The sequence below is a fragment of the Hordeum vulgare genome, chromosome 4H (genome assembly GCF_904849725.1).
Source record: "Hordeum vulgare subsp. vulgare chromosome 4H, MorexV3_pseudomolecules_assembly, whole genome shotgun sequence".
NCBI classification, from domain to species: domain Eukaryota; kingdom Viridiplantae; phylum Streptophyta; class Magnoliopsida; order Poales; family Poaceae; genus Hordeum; species Hordeum vulgare.
This window is the reverse complement of record NC_058521.1, coordinates 55,132,643-55,150,902: the sequence shown is the minus strand read 5'-3', so window position 1 is coordinate 55,150,902 and position 18,260 is coordinate 55,132,643.

Below are 18,260 nucleotides of genomic sequence, written 5' to 3'. Positions count from 1 at the left end.
TGAGTCGCCATAGACCATCAGGCGACGGACGCCGAGTGAGATGGCCATGCGCAACCCGTAAAGGAGAGCTTCGTACTCTGCTTCATTGTTTGAGGAATCAAAGTGGATCTGCAACACATACTTGAGTTTATCACCTTTCGGGGATATGAGCACTACGCCCGCGCCGGAGCCATTCAACATCTTCGACCCATCGAAGAACATGGTCCAATGAGCCGAGTAGATGTGAGTCGGTTGCTGTTGTTCTACCCATTCTGCTATGAAGTCAGCAAGAGCTTGAGACTTTATAAGTTTCTTGGCTTCGAACTTGATGTCGCAGTATAGCATGTCCATTGCCCACTTTGCCACTCGGCCTGATGCGTCCCGATTGTGGAGAATTTCCGACAACGGAGCATCAGATACGACAGATACCGAGTGGTCTTGGAAATAATGAGCCACCTTCTTTGCAGTCATGTAGATCCCATAAATAAGCTTCTGATAATGGGGATACCTCTGCTTGGAAGGAGTCAGGACTTCGGAAACATAATATATTGGCCGATGAACCTTGTACGCTTTGCCTTCTTCTTCGCGTTCGACTGTCAGAACGGTGCTGACGACTTGATTTGTAGCCGCGATGTACAGAAGAAGGGGTTCTTTACTGAGCGGGGCAGTAAGAACCGGCTGGGTGGAAAGCAGGGCTTCGAGGTCGTCGAATGCGATTTGGGCTTCGTCTGTCCACTCGAAGGTATCTGACTTCTTCATGAGTCGGTACAGAGGTAACGCCTTCTCGCCGAGTCGAGCGATAAACCTGCTCAAAGCCGCTAGGCAACCTGTGAGCCTTTGAACATCATGTACTCTTACCGGCCGCTCCATTCGAACAATGGTCCCGATCTTTTCGGGGTTGACATCGATCCCTCGTTCGGAAACGAAGAAACCGAGTAACTTCCCGCTGGGAACGCCGAATGAACACTTGGCTGTGTTGAGCTTGATATCGTACCTACGTAGGTTGGCGAATGTTTCTGCCAAGTCAGTCAGCAGGTCGGAACCTTTGCGTGACTTGACTACGATATCATCCATATATGCCTCCACATTTCGACCAATCTGGTCTAGGAGGCATTTTTGGATCATGCGCATAAAAGTTGCTCCTGCATTCTTCAAACCGAATGGCATAGTGATGTAACAGAAACACCTGAATGGGGTGATGAAGGCTGTTTTTAATTCATCTGGACCATACAGACGGATCTGATGATAGCCCGAATAGGCATCAAGGAAGGATAAGCGCTCGCAACCCGCACTCGAATCAACAATTTGATTAATGCGGGGGAGCGAGAAGTGATCTTTTGGACAGACCCTATTGAGATGCTTGAAATCGATGCACATACGGAGAGACTTGTCCTTCTTGGGCACCATGACAACATTAGCGAGCCACTCGGAGTGGTGTACCTCGCGAATGAAGTTGGCTGCCCAAAGTTTAGCCACCTCCTCTCTGATTGCCTTCCTCTTGTGCGCGGCGGACCGACGCAGGCGTTCTCGGACAGGCCGAGCAGCAGGATCCACATGCAGTCGGTGCTCAGCCAACTCCCTGGGTACACCTGGCATGTCAGCAGGCTTCCATGCAAAAATGTCCCAGTTCTCACAGAGGAAATGGATGAGCTCGGCTTCCTATTTTGGATCAAGGCTGGTGGAGATGTTTGTCGGGGCGGCGGCGTCGTCCGTCGGGTGGATGCTAACTTTCTTCGTGTCTCCCGCCGACTGGAATGCGGACTCGGAAGCTGGCTTCTTTGAACGCATCAGGTCAGCGGGGTCGGCGGTCTTGTTGTACTCATCCAGCTCGAGTATAGCCATCTGATGATCGGCAATTCTCGACCCCTGCTGCAGACACTCCTCGGCCCGCTGCCGATTGCCTGTGACAGTAATCACACCTTTGGGATCGGGCATCTTCAGCTTCAAATAGACGTAACATGGACGGGCCGTGAAACGCGCATATGCCGGACGGCCCAGAATCGCATGGTATGCACTCTGGAAGTCTAACACCTCAAATGTTAGCTTCTCCTTGCGGAAGTTCTTGTCAGAGCCGAAGACGACATCCAACGCAATCTGGCCGAGTGATTTGGCCTTTCTTCCTGGCATGACTCCGTGGAACTGCATACTGCTCTCGCTAAGTTTGGGCATCGGAATGCCCATTCCCTTGAGAGTGTCGGCGTACATGATATTCAAGCCGCTGCCGCCGTCCATTAGGACTTTGCGCAGCCTAACTCCTTCCACCACCGGGTCGACGACCAGAGCCTGCCTCCCTGGGGTGGGTACGTGTGCTGGGTGGTCTGACTGATCAAAGGTGATCGAAGTCTGTGACCACTTGAGGAACGTGGGAGTGGATGGGGTTGCCATGTTTACCTCCCTGTTGACCAGCTTCAGTCGACTTTTGATTTCCACATCAGCAAAAATCATCAACGTTGCATGGACTTGGGGGAACGGATCCTCCTTGTCCTCATCATCCTTCTTGGTGTCCTTCTAACTCGGCTGTCCTTCGCCGAATCCTTGTATCAGGAGGCGACACTGCCGAGTGGTATGCTTCGGCAATATGACATTGCCTTCTTCATCCGTCTTCGTGTGGATTGGACACGGTTGATCTAGGATGGAATTTCTTGACTGCCTCTTCTTGGGGGTGTATTGTGCTTTCCCCTTGCCTTTGAACTTGGCATTTGTAACGGCTGCTGCCTCTGCCTGCGGAGTGGATTGAGCTTTCTGCTTCTGCTTCCGATTGTTGTTCCCATCTCCATCGGCGACTGACTTATGCTTGCCGCTACATATGAGGTCCTCCTCTTCGCCATTTGCATAGCGCGCGGCTATCTCCATCATCTTGCTCATGGAGATGTCGCCTGTCCGACCGAACTTCGGGTACAGATCTCTGTACCGCACGCCTGCCTTGAAGGCGCAGACTGCTTGGTGCTCTGTGACGTTCTCCACCGTGTGGTAGAGGGTCGTCCAGCGCTGGATGATATCGCGCAAGGGCTCGTTCTGCTTCTGGACTCAGTGTTGGAGCTCTACGAGACCGGCAGGGCGCTTGCACGTACCCTCGAAGGTCCTGATGAAGACTCGGGACAGATCTGCCCAGCTGTAGATGCTTGACGGAGCTAACTGGTTTAGCCAAGCTCGCGCCAAACAGTCGAGCATCAGGGGGAGATGTTTCATGGCGACATGGTCATCTCCGCTACCGATCTGGACCGCCACTCTGTAGTCGTCCAACCAAGTTTCTGGTTTGGATTCTCCCGTGAATTTGCTGAATCCCGTCGCCAATCGGAACTTGGGAGGGATGTCAGCTGAGCGGATGGCCCGACTGAAGCACTCGGGACAAGAAACGACGGTCCTGCTTCCACTCGGACGGTCTCAATCGTGACCATCACGGTGGGCTCGACTTCTGTCGACCTTCTTCTGGGCGATGTACCCTCTTGCATCAGGCTTTGGATCACGTGCGCCAACGCCCGAACGACGATCAACGTAATGCCGGGGTCCGTAAGGCCTACTCCGCGGAGGAGTACGCGAACGGCGGCGATCTTCAGGATGAGACCGAATGGGAAGCGGATTCTGACTCGGGTCCCTGGAACGGCTGCCCCCTCTGCGTCCCTGGTGATAGTCGGGACTGAAAACCGACCGATGCGTGTTCGCTTGAACAGAACTGTTGTGGATCCTGTTGTGCGACTGGGAGACTGCCGAATTTTGTTGCTGCGCCGTATGCAACAAGGCACGGATCTGCTCGATTCCTCTACCAGCCTCTGAATCAGTCGGCTGGAGAGAATCGGCTATCCTGGCGGCTGTAGCCAAGTTGAGGATGGGCGTGCGGAACACCTCGACGTTGCTGTGGCGAGTGCGTCGACTCGAAGAACGATGGTGTTGATGACGAGCGCCGGATGATTCTCCGAACTCACGCTCGTTCCGACCAGTCCCAAGGGGACTTTCGTGGGAATGGGCCATGAGAACTTCGGCTGCAGGCCCGTGACCCGGATACTCGGAAGGTAGCTCAGTCGGAACTGACTCCAAGCACTGGGATGGCGGCGGGACCACAACCGATTCGAGCACCGCCACTTGAGAGGACGCTATTTGTCGCGCCTGGGCGTGTCGCACCCAACGCTGGAGCCGCGGGCGACGGGATCGCTTGTTGCGTCGCGTGACGGGGGCGGAGATCGACACCGGGGTCGATGGCTGGAGAAGAAGAACACCGCAGGAACTGGCACGGAAGTGCGTAGCCCCGCGACTGGGAAGCGCCTCGACGTCGAGGGGCGCATCCCGAAGCCATGCCGAATCATCGGCGATGAAAGAGAGGGCACCAAAGAGGATCTCATGACCCATGCACAGATCTCCACCGGACGACATGACGAAAGTATGAAATCGCAAACTCACCGGAAGTCGCTTAGACGCCTGCCCCATGGTGGGCGCCAACTGTCGTGGGTATAAGTCTGACAGTAGAAGTATGTGGTACGAAAGTATATGGGCAGAGACTTAGCTACGACGAGGATGTATGAGTTCAGGCCCCTCTACGGTGGAGGTAAAAGCCCTACGTCTCAGTGCTCTTGGGAGCTTTGTGTCGAGTGGATTATAGGATTACAGCAAGTGCCAACCTTTGCACCAGTGGGGAAGGGCCGCTTATATAGAGTGCGCTGCCCTTCATAATGGCCCGGTGGACAAGGGTGGAATAGTGGCGAATAAATGCCTACGTTACAGGTAACGTAAGCTTTAAATGCTAATAATGGTGTATGAAAACGTATGACCGTTGCCCTCCTGGGAGGTTACGATGTACAGAGTGGATTCCAGTCAGTATGTTAGATATGCTCCGAGTGGATCGTCGCCGACTGGATGATGGGGGCGTCCTTAGTTCAGTCGGAACTGTCTAAGGGCCTTGTCTTCTATGAAGGGTAGTCCTTGGGTAGGACATATAGGGCAGACCTATGACCCTACCGTGGGACTATAACCCCATCACCATGCAACTACCATCGTTCCGTTTCATGACATGTGCCACCACTTCCATATTGCCATTGCATGATCGTAGGATAGCTAGCATGATGTTTCCATGGCTTGTCCGTTTTTTGTTGTCATTGTTATGCTAGATCATTGTCACGGTACACTACGGAAGGCATTTCATATAGAGTCATCATTGCTCTAAGTATTGAGTTGTAAGTGTGATGATCATTATTAATAGAGCATTGTCCCATTTGAGGAAATAAAAGAGGCCAACGAAGCCCATTTGCAAAAAAAGAGGCCAAAGATGCCCACCAAAAAAAATAAAAATAAAAAAAAGAGGCCAAAGAGCCCACAAAAAAATGAGAGAAAAGAGAGAAGGGACAATTGCTACTATCCTCTTTCCACACTTGTGCTTCAAATAGCACTATGATCTTCATGACAGAGAGTCTCCTATGTTGTCATTTCCATATACTAGTGGAAAATTTTCATTATATAACTTGGCTTGTATATTCCAATGATGGGCTTCCTCACAATTGCCCTAGGTCTTCGTGAGCAAGCAAGTTGGGTGCACACCCACTAGTTTCTTTTGTGAGCTTTCATACACTTATAAGCTCTAGTGCATCCGTTGCATGGCAATCCCTACTCACTCACATTGATATCTATTGATGGGCATCTCCATAGCCCGTTGATACGCCTAGTTGATGTGAGACTATCTCCTCCTTTTTGTCTTCTCCACAACTACCATATTCTATTCCACCTATAGTGCTATGTCCATGGCTCACGCTCATGTATTGCGTGAAAGTTGAAAAAGTTTGAGAACACTAAAGTATGAAACAATTGCTTGGCTAAAACCGGGGTTGTGCATGATTTAAATACGTTGTGCGGGGAAGATGGAGCATAGCCAGACTATATGATTTTGTAGGGATAACTTTCTTTCGCCATGATATTTTGAGAAGACATGATTGCTTTGTTAGTATGCTTGAAATATTATTGTCTTTATGTCAAATGATAGACTATTGCTTTGAATCACTCGTGTTTTAGTATTCATGCCATGATTAGATTATATGATCAAGATTATGCTAGGTAGCATTCCACATCAAAAATTATCTTTTTTATCATTTACCTACTCGACGACGAGCAGGAATTAAGCTTGGGGATGCTGATGCGTCTCCGTCGTATCTATAATTTTTGATTGTTTCATGCCAATATTCTACAACTTTCATATACTTTTGACAACTTTTTATACTATTTTTGGGACTAACATATTGATCCAGTGCCGAGTGCCAGTTCCTGTTTGTTGCATGTTTTTTGTTTCGCAGAATATCCATACTAAATGAAGTCCAAACGTAATAAAAACTTACCTTGATTTTTTTTGGAATATTTATGATTTTTGGGAAGAAGAATCAACGCGAGGCGATGCACGGAGGGCCCACAAGCCTTGTAGCCGCCACCAGGAGGTACGGCGGCGGCTGGCAGGCTTGTGGCCACTCCTTAAGGTGGTTGGAGCACTTCTTTCGTTGTAAGAAAGATAATATCCGGAATAAAATCATGTTAAAATTTCAGCCCAATCGGAATTATGGATCTCCGGATATTTAAGAAACGGTGAAACGCAGAATCTGGGAGCGCAGAAACAGAAGGACACAGAGAGAGAGATCCAACCTCAGAGGGGCTCTCGCCCCTCCGCCGCCATGGAGACCATGGACCAGAGGGGAAACCCTTCTCCCATCTAGGGAGCATGTCAAGGAAGAAGAAGAAGGAGGGGGGCTCTCTCCCCCTCTCTCCCGGCGGCGCCGGAACGCCGCCCGGGACATCATCGTGCGACGGCGATCTACACCAACACCTCCGTCATCTTCACCAACATCTCCATCATCTTCCCCCATCTATATTCAGCGGTTCACTCTCCCGCAACCCGATGTACCCTCTACATGAACATGGTGCTTTATGCTACATATTATTATCCAATGATGTGTTGCTATCCTATGATGTCTGAGTAGATTATCGTTGTCCTATCGGTGATTGATGAATTGCTATGATTGGTTTAATTTGCTTGTGGTTATGTTGCTGTCCTTTGGTGCCCATCATATGATCGCGCGCGTGGATCACACCATAGGGTTAGTTGTATGTTGATAGGACTATGTATTGACAGGCTAGAGTGACAGAAGCTTCAAACCTAGCATAGAAATTGATGCATATGGGACTGAAGGGGGACCAATATATCTTATTGCTATGGTTGGTTTTACCTTAACGAACGTTAGTAGTTGCGGATGCTTGCTAATAGTTCCAATCATAAGTGCATAGAATTCCAAGTAAGGGATGACATGCTAGCAGAGGCCTCTCCCACATGATACTTGCTATCGATCTAGTAACGTAGTCAATTGCTTAGGGACAATTCTGCAACTCCTACCACCACTTTTCCACACTCGTTAACACCCGTAGTTGTTTCTTTATCTAACCAGCCCCTAGTTTTATTTACGTGTTCTTTACTTTCTTGCAAGCCTATCCTATCACTCCTACAAAGTACTTCTAGTTTCATACTTGTTCTAGGTAAAGCGAACGTAAAGTGTGCGTAGAGTTGTATCGGTGATCGATAGAACTTGAGGGAAAATTTGTCCTACCTTTAGCTCCTCGTTGGGTTCGACACTCTTACTTATCGAGAAAGGCTACAATTGATCCCCTATACTTGTGGGTTATCATGGCCGAGCCCCTGGTCGGCGCATCTTGCCTCTCCTGGGCTGTTCCATGCTGGAGCCGTGGCCGTCCCCTCGCGCTGCGCACACGCCTTGCGGTGGGTGCGCCGCCGTCGAGAGGTCGGCTACGGTTCCGTTTTCTTTTAGCTTAGACCACCACAACCGAGAACCATGGCCCTGGTTGCGTGACTCTACGACGCCGCCTCCATCCCCTTTGCCGGCGGCGCGAGCACCTCTAGGGGGAACGCGCCGCCGTCAAACGGCTCAGTGTTGGCGCACTTTGCCTCGGGAGGCTTTTCTTTGTCTTTTGTCGTGTCTTGGCTTGTTTCTCTCCCCCCTTTTTTTTGCCTTTTCCGGATCCGATCCGTTTTCTTTTCTTTGTTTTCTTGTTGGATCTTGATCCGTGCTTAGCCTCCGAGGAGGTAGGTTCTTCTTCCCCACACCTCGCCTTGCCGATGCGTGTGGGGATTGAGAGGAACAGGCGCAGCCTTCCGGCGGCGCTTCTTTTCCGACGAGGCCCTAGGCCATCTTCGGTACTTGCCCATCTAGGGTTCATGTGGGGTGGGGAAGAAGGAACTTTCTTTTCGGTTTCATTCAACCGAAAAAATCTTTGCCTAGTGGCTCATGATACCATTACAAACCCGTGACTTTACCTTGTCCTGAGCCGGATGAGCCCGCACCGTCCTCCATCGGTGTGGTAGCGACGACGGTGATGGAGAAGAAGGGTTAGACGTGGGTGAAGCTTTCCGTGAGTACCGCGCTAAACCTAGATCGGATAGGTATGTTGATAGGGGTGTGACAAGGACGAATCTCGTAGTTCGTGCCCCGGCACCCACCGTCCTTTATATAGCATGGGTCGCGGGTCACAGGGACCCACCAACCATAATGAGTTGGACGCCCCCGATCAGGACGCATAGATCAAGGCCCGGTGGGCCGTTGGGCCTACGCGATGAGAGATCAATCTAACATACACGACCATGTCAAAAGGACGCCGCCTACCGCCGCAGCTCTGAGTCCGGAGCGGAGGGCCACGCGTGGCCCGTGATGCATGGAGAAGAGGGTCTTTGGGACTCCCACGTGACCGTGATTTCAAAGGGGTAACCCGGGGACACATGCTGCACGGTGCAGCTAGTCGACTTGGCAGCGCCGCACAAGGCCGCCCAACGGCCGACGCTGAGCGCGTTGACCGCCCGAAAGCCGCCGGCGAGGCGGCTTCCGTTTGGGGAGGTGCAGACGCCCTGGACGAAGTGGACGACAGAGCCGAGAACTGCGCCAACGATGGCCGCGTCGCTCACCTCGTTGATGACGTTTGGTGCCGGCATCGATCTCCTCGCTCGTCGGTCTGGTCGTGTCCTTGGATCGATCGCTTCTTGGTAGGTCTCCGGTTCCGGCGGCGGAGGTGGGGTGGCTGCGACGGCTGGGATTACTACTTGGCGAAGCGATCTAAATCGGGCGCACGTTTCGACCCGAGTCTAGGGCACAGTTGGCAATATATGGAGTACGTACGTGCCCTACGAGTACATGTACGTACGTCCCATATACGAGTCGGTCGCTGCGGCTGTTTCCAAGCCGCTGCGTGCTGATGATTACCAACACGTGTACATAGAGTTTGCCTTGTTCATGCCATATCTCAATCGACAAAAAAGCCATGCAAAAAAAAAAGACTGTGGGGAACGAAGGAAGGACGTTCCGGTGTCGCCAATGTAGAACAGGTTATATAAACCCGGACACGATGAGCGTCTCGTAGTCTTTATACATACGCTTGGCATCGACTATACTCCTCGGGGAGACCTGGCTCGATTCAATGGCAGCGTCGTCGTTGCCTTCGCCGTTCAGGAACATGCCGTCCCGGGCCGCGGAGTGCCACATCCTCGGAGAAGCCACCGTCAATCGGCGGGTCAATCGCCACGAAAACAAGCGCTGCGTCGTGAAACTGCTGGGTGAGTTGGTCGCGAGCTATGAGCTGCGCCAGCCGGGCTCCGAGGAAGGAGGATGCGTCCGGCATGAGGCGCCCCAGGATTTCTACGAGGTGTTCCCGATGCGCGACGCCAAGGCCACCTTCGGAAGCCACCAGGCCTGCAGAGACGCCGTCCACAAGATGCTCAAGGAGACGCCGGTGGTCGAGGGGTTCGATCTCGCCCGCGGTAACTGGGGCAAGCAGTTCCTGCCCGACGATGTCGCCGAGCACATCCTCCGTGGCCTCGGTGCCCAGCCTGATTGCTACGACATTGACATATCTCTCAGGATCTGGGTGAAGGTCGTCGAGAATATGGCGGGGTCTTGTTCCATCTGCCTGTCGGACCTGATGAAGGATCAAGACGCTATGAGGCTGCCTGGTTGCTTGCACGCTTTCCACCGCTCCTGCGTTACGCCGTGGTTGCGCAGAGCCAAGACGTGCCCGATGTGTCGCCGCGATATGCCCAGCCACGAACTTTACGGCCTCACGCATTACCAAAAGTAGCCGCGTGTTAACGTTGTGCCAAAGAATACAAGGTTCCTCATTCTATGTGATGCGTACGCCCTTCAGCCGTGCAGTGTGTTTTTCAGTTTATTGTTAAGTTAGTTATTAGGTATTCGTTGGAAAAGATATTAATTGGTTATATTGTTTTCTCCCGCCTCATTATAGACATAAAATCGTATTGAGAGTACATGTTTTTATTGTGAACTAGATGATGCCCGGCGCATTGTTGCACGATTTTCTTATGACCTATTTGAGATATGATGGTTGCAGAATATTAAGGTCCAGTTTCATATGACAAAGAATGTACATCAGTGCGCTGTAAATTCATAACATATTGGGTATTCATGATACATTCTTTTTGAACACTGAGTACTCCTTCCGTCTCGGTTTTAGGTCATAATATAGGACATGCGCGTGGTTTCAGGTCATCAGTTAGACTAACTAAATATGCATTATATGTCATCAAAAGTACTCTCTCTGTTTCAGTTTATAAATCTGGCACGTGTATCTAGGTCGCCAATTTGACCAACTTAATAAGAGGCATATATTATAAAAAATATATCATTAGAAACTTTAGATGTTCTATTTTCTAATGATATAATTTTTATGTTAAACAATATATTTTTATAAGTCAAATTGACGACCTAGGTACACGTGCATGCCTTATAAACTGTGATGGAGGGAGTATATCATTAGATTCTTAAGCGGATGTAGTTTTTAAATATATATTTTTCATCACATATGGTACATATGTAACTAGTTAATTTGTAAACCTAAACTACGTGTATGCCTTATAAACCGAGACGGAGGGGGTATTCATGATACCTGAAAGTATTAATTTTCTAGATCAAGAAACGTATGAAGATCTTATCTCAAATTTATAGAAATTGTATTGATTAAATATTGATAAGAATGTACAAAGATAGAGGTAACTGAATGAATAATTAGACAAGGGGTGATTTTATGCTGCCATTGCTCGTTTCCTTGTGCAGTTTGGGATTCTGCCTCGGGTTTTTGTAGTTGTTTGGCTGATCTCGCTCCTTCTCTGCTCACTAAGAGCATCTAGAGTCAATCAGAACTTGCAAATCGGGTCTCTCAAACGTTCGTGGATGCGTGAGACGCGTCCGCCGACACTGACTAGTCACGTCTCAAATAATGTTTTCTATAACTGTACACCTTAAATATGATATCTCAAATTCATATAAATTATGAAACTTGTACTTCGATACATGGTGATAATGGACATGTGAAGTTGTGCCGAAGAGAGGCTCACTCATAGTGGAGTATGGGGGAGCAATCTACTAGTCTCCATTGAGCCGGCGCAATCAAGAAAGGTGGTTCATCTTAACAAGGACAAGATCATCATCATCTAGCTCAAGTGAACTATATGCAAGGCAACGTTTTGACCTTGTTAGGTTTTTCTATTTTACCGGTCTCATGGTGGTAGTTGGGAGACCAAGTTCTAGGATCGATAGCCATACTATCAAGGGGTGCTCAGGAACAAACTAAGTGGCCGGATGGTGGTGCCTAGCGACCCGGGCGACTCAGGAGACGCCGGAACCACCATCGGAGAGGGGGAGATCAGGCAAACCAGATCGCCGTCCGATCTGGGATCCTTGCGAGTGAACTATCTTTTGCGGGGAAGGAGCAGCGGCTTTAGATCTCGCCGACGGTGGAGGTCAACAACCGCATCAAATGGAAAGCTTCATTTTCAGAGGTTGGCAAAACAGATCTGAAGGAAGGTATGATAGTTTTTCACCCGGATTCAAGATGGATGATACTCAGGGACGAGGAGGACGACATTCTCGCTGGTCGTCATCTTCAAAAGGGAGAGCTGATCAGGGAAGGTGCGCATTTTCTAGTGGGCGTTTATTCTGTCATTTGTGTTTCTCACATTTTGCAGGGTATACCGATAAATCAAGAAGATCTGCAGCCAATTGATGTGTCCTCGGATGAGGAAGAGAGATACAAACCGAGACAAAACCCACCTAGGGTTGGGGGGAGGTTTTGGGTACTTGCAGGAGAGGACGAAGACGAGGAGGAGCAGCCATCACCGCATGAAAAGCAGGAATTGCAGGACCGATGGCTGCCATATGAAGATCCTAAAATATCTGTCAAACCTGCTATGATGAAGGGACGGGTCGATCAACAGAAGAAGTCAGCTATGATTAAGCCTTGGAAAAGTCCATTGCCCAAGATATCTCTGGAACCATTGAGGATTTTAGATTTCATCCCCTTGGAGTCCTGGACTACCGTTCTGCCTAGGAAGAACAAGAAGAGCAGAGCAGGTACGGTGCAGCCGCCGGCGGCCGTCGAGGAGCTGACGATCCGTGAAAACCGTAACGCTCGTTTGAATTCCCTGATTGGACAAAGCAGGCCTTATGATAGTAATCCAGAGATGGGCTCATTAGAACTTGGGTGTATGGCCCAGGTAGAGTCTCAATTCGATAATGTTGGATCGGTTGCGGTGGCGTCGGTTCATACGGGATCAGTGTTGGATTCTAAGGACCTGGCTATCGATGGGTATAGGGCCCAGGTGGTAATACCTGTTGTAGACTCGGCCACGTTGGACAGTGCTAATACTGGGTATAAGGCCCAGGACCTAGCTCTTTCGACAGGCAATACCGTGCAGAGGATTACACTGGGCGGCGTAGATCCAATCGCAGTGCTTTCTCCCCTTGACGACATCCCATGCACCACGTCAACTGTCTCTAGGGTTCTTCGGCGGCTCAACCACGGCTTCCCGCCCTTGGGAACAGGCCGTGCAACTCGGGTGCCGCCCCTTCCGACTAAAGATACGGTTATGGCGGGCAGGGGGGCTACCAAACAGCCACCGGCAGCGCAGCCTAGACCACCGGGACAAAGGGACAGAGCAGCACCAGTACCAGCTCCGCAGGTCGCGAGAAACTCTCATGCTGCTGCGCAGGCGAGGAGACAGCCCGGGGCAGCCGGTCAGGTGGGGGAGCCACCGGGTCATCGGTCTCAGCAGCGAGGACGTTGGGGCACTGATGGAGGTAACATGTATGGGGACGGTCAATTCCGCGGCTCATCAGCATATGGTGGTGTGCGAGGTCATGCGCCAATGAACAATATGACTGGTAACCAGGGTTTTACGGCACCACCAGGCAAGTTTGTGCCGGGGACGTCGGGTCCTTCGTATTACAAGAGAGGTGCCCTTCGACAGAATTGGGCGGGCAGAGGGGGAGGTAGAAAGCCGAGGCCTCCTATGCCTGCTCAAGGGGCGGTGACAGAGATTGCTGAGGCTGCTAGGGAGTCTGTGCCAGAGCCAGTGAATGAGGCGGCTCATCCTGGACTAGCTGATCAGAATCCTACGGTGGCAAAAGGAGATGGAGGGGACAGACCCTCCAAGTGGGCTCGCAAGAAAGAGAAGATGGTGTGTTACCGTTGCAGTGAGGCGGGGCACTTTTTGTCTGAATGCAAGGCGGAGCTCTGTGTGTATTGTCTTAAGCCTACGCATGGTTCCGCTAAATGCCCTCTCACGATTGGACCTATGCCGGTTGTGACCATTTATGGTGTTTCGAGTCAACAATTGATGTTCTTTGAGTCGCCGGCGGTGACGGGGACACTTCATACACCAGATGTTGGATTCACGGGTACGGTGACGGTAACTCGGGGGAGCTTGACTGTGGAGCAGGTGGTGCAACAGCTCAAGGAGCTTGTATCATCGACCTTCAGGTGGGAACCGGTTTTGATTTCAGATAATGTCTTTAAGGTCGTTTTTCCTACTAAGGAGGATTTGGCTCGTCTTCTTAAGTTCGGTATGTGCAGAGTGGCTAGCACAAGCTGCGTACTTGAATTTGATGCCTGGAAGTGTGAGGAGCCCAAGGGTGTTCCTCTACCTCAGATTTGGGTACACTTTGGAGGAGCTCCTTCCAGGGCTATGAATGATTTTAGAGTTGTATGGATTTTGGGTTCGCTTATTGGCAAAACAGAAGAGGTGGATATGGTGTTCACTAGAGCCAAAGGCATTGCGAGGATGCTGGTGAGTGTGCTAGATATTCAGCTTATTCCAGATGACATTATTTGGACATATGAAGGGATGCGTTACACTCTCCAATTGGAAATCGAGAGCCCTACTCTTTTTGATGCAACAGACATAGATAAAGATACCAATATGGCTGATGGGGATGATGCGGATGGTGCCAAGGATAATGCGGATACTGCAAATGATTCAGGGCCTAAGTTCTCTTCTCAGAACAATGCACAATCGCCATCCACTCAGTCTAGGCAATACTCAGGCACGGGTACAAAACAATTGGTCTCTGCTTCCGATCTCACCTTGCGGTTTGGTTCTTTCGAGCCTGCATCTGCGCCGGCAAAATTCTGTAGGTCGGCGTGCATGGACACCTACTCGCGGGCGAGACTGCCGAGGTTTATGGGGAAAAATCCTCGGAGCAACATTGGTATTCTGCAGTCTACTAATAAGTTGCAACCAGTTTCCCTGGAAACGTATTTGGCGGAAGCAAAGTTGGTTGGTAACCAACATGGGCGCTTTCATTCGGCTTTGGAGGCTGAACCTGATCGCTCTTCTGGTGGGATCGAGGCTAATCATGTGCTTGAGAACCTTCATGCTGTTAACTCGCCGAGAGGTGCGATACAGTCGGCGTCGACCATGGCGCAGCTAGCTGTTGCGCCGGTTTTTACCATGGTGGCAGCGGACGGGCCACTAGCGGCAGCTCAACCAGCCAAGGGCGTTGGTACACTTATGGGAGGCGATACATGCATGGGAGGGGAACCAGGCGTGCTACCTGCATCCAGTATGGGCGCAATTACTTCTCATGCAGCCGACGTTGCTACTCCCTTGACCGTGGCTGCTAACCAATCTCTGCATGGCGGTGCACAAGCTACTACAGCCAGCGGGAGGCCGACTGATATTGGCGTCGAGTTGGGCGCTGCTGTGTGCGCTGCTGTTCTGGGAGACGAGAGGACGGGTACCAAAGGTATGCCTGAACCTGATTGTCCTATGACAGGTTCGGAGGCTACCTCACTGCCTGTCCATACAGCACAGCCCGTTGATATATCTGTGGAGGAAGTCATAGCATTTGGAGGAGGTCCAGATCCGATAGGTTTGGATAGACGGGTGAGTCAACGGGTTCAGTCCCAACCAGATGCGGATGACCTGCAGATTGGGCGAGCTATGCGGGCTGCTAAAATGAAGGAGGTTCAGAATTCGACATGTATGTCTATCAATACTGAGCACTCCATTCTACATTTCTCTCCGCAAGATATAATAGATAATGCTACCTCGCTGGGGGTCAACTTGGGTAGTACAAGCAAAGAGGTTTCCAAATCTATTAACGACTTATTGGACTTAGAAGTTGATAGGGCGTTGGATATTATTCGCAACCTAGCTGCAATTAAACCAATGAATGATGACGCAATATCTAATATGGGCGTTCTAAATTTACTTTGTGAAAATTTAGTCTCACCAGAGGATAGAGAGGAGCCACAGATGGTTCTGCATCATAACCAGCAACCCAATGTTGCACTTAATGATGATGGCAAAGATACGACTGGTTATATGGACCAGGAGTATGCTTCTGAAAAGCCAAAACGAACTTAGAAACGGAGGGTCTATACAGTATCTGCTATACGTAGGAGCGCTAGATTCAAGACAGCTAAAAAATTCTACGATGAAAAATGAAAGGAATGTTTTGGAATAGCAGAGGTCTGAGAGACTTGGCTAAAATCCGGTTCCTTGCAGAAACAACGATACAGCATAGTCTTGACTTCATTGCGCTAATGGAGACGGGGCGGGATAATTTCACATCACATTTTCTAAACTCTCTTTCGGGAGGCGTTGAGTTTGAATGGCATTGTCTCCCTCCAAGAGGAAGGTCCGGAGGGATCTTACTTGGTGTCCGTTGTCATACACTTCAAGTACGAGAAGTGGTGCTAGGGGAGTTCTCGGTCAAATTTCGTATTAGAACCAAGGGAGATGGGTTTCAATGGGCTCTTGTTGCGGTTTGTGGAGCGGCCCAAGCAGAGCAAAAGCCAGCCTTTCTTGCTGATTTGGTTCGAATCTGCGATGACACTCTACCGTTGGTGGTAGGTGGTGATTTCAATATCATCAGGAGACCTGATGAGAAGAACAATAATAATTTTGATGGCAGATGGCCTTTTATGTTCAATGCAATTATACAGAGCCTAAACCTACGAGAGATTGATCTCTGAGGTAGGAAATATACTTGGGCCAATTGTCTACATAATCAAACTTTTGAAAAATTGGACAGGGTACTTACTAGTGTTGACTGGGAACAGAAATTCCCGCTTGTCACGGTTTGTGCACTTCAGAGGGCTATATCTGACCATACCCCGCTCCTACTAGATTCTGGCCAGGCAACTCACAAAGGGAAAAATATGCGTTCTCTTTTGAACCATGTTGGTTCACACGTGAGGGGTTTGTGGACATGATTGCTAGGGAGTGGAACAAGGATGCGGGTGGGAAGTCTAGTGTTGATATTTGGCAAAATAAGATCCGGCATCTGAGACAATTCTTGAGAGGTTGGGCTAAGAATGTTTCTGGGGTATATAAGAATGAGCAAGAAAGATCGCTCCATTTTATAGATAATCTGGATCGACAGGGAGAGACCCGCTTGCTAGATGAGCATGAGAGGTCGTTAAAGAACGAGGCTGAACAAAGAGTTTGAATCCTTCTTCGAGAAGAGGAAATGAAATGGGCTGTTAGAGCCAAAGCTAGGGCCATTGTCCAAGGGGATGACAACACAAAAAAATTCCACTTAATTGCAAATGGCAAGCATCGGGAAAAGAGGATCATACAGCTAGAGCAAGATGAGGGTACAATAGTAGGACATGAGAACCTAAAATTGTACATCTCAAATTATTATAAACGATTGTTTGGTGCTCCGGATCATAGTTTTGGGTCTATGGACGAGCATCAGATCTCGGATATTCCTCAGATCGGACAGGACGATAATGAGAGTTTATCCGCTCCTTTCCTAGAGAAAGAGGTGTTACAAGCTATTCAGGGTATGAAGAACGGTAAAGCGCCGGGGTCAGATGGGTTCCCAGCTGAGTTCTATAAGAAATGTTGGCATATTATTAAGAAGGATCTTATGTCTATGTTTCACGATCTGTTCTCCGAGCACTTAGAACTCTTTCATCTAAATTTTGGTACGATAACATTGCTACCAAAGAAAGAGGGTGCTTCGCGTATTGAACAATTTCGCCCCATTTGTCTGCTCAATGTAAGCTTCAAAATTTTCACAAAGGTGGGAACGGATAGGCTAACTAAGATGGCACATTCCGTGGTGCAATCTTCGCAGACGGCCTTCATGCCTGGTCAGAACATACTCGAAGGGGTGGTCGTTCTTCATGAAACCCTTCACGAATTACACTCTAAGAAGCTTAACGGAGTCTTATTTAAGGTAGACTTCGAAAAGGCTTACGATAAAGTCAAGTGGTCTTTCTTGCAACAAACTCTACGTATGAAGGGGTTTAGCGAGATTTGGCGAAAACATGTCGATTGTTTTATAAAAAAGAGCAGTGTCGGTATTAAAGTAAATGATGATGTAGGTCATTTCTTTCAGACACTTAAGGGACTAAGGCAAGGAGATCCTATGTCACCTATTTTATTTAACATTGTAGCAGATATGTTGGCGCTAATGATCACGAGGGCTCGTGACAAAGGGTTAGTAGGGGGGCTAGTACCACATCTAGTTGATGGGGGGTTCCATCCTACAATATGCGGATGACACAATCCTCTTCATGGAACACGATCTCAAAAAAGCCAAAAACATGAAGCTAATATTATGCTTATTCGAACAGCTATCTGGGCTGAAGATTAACTTTCATAAAAGTGAACTCTTCTGTTTTGGAGACGCAAAAACAGAACAACTCACTTATAACCAACTTTTTGGGTGTGAGGGTGGTACATTACCATTTACGTACTTAGGGATACCTATCCACTACCGAAAGTTAACTATCAAGGAATGGAAGTGTATCGAGGATCGGTTTGAGAAAAAATTGAGCTACTGGAAGGGCAAGCTACTATCCTATGGAGGACGATTGGTTTTAGTAAACTCAGTGTTGACAAGCATGCCAATGTTTCTTCTATCCTTTTTTGAAGTACCAGTTGGGGTGCGAAAAAGGTTGGATTTTTACCGATCCCGATTCTTCTGGCAATGTGATGAGATCAA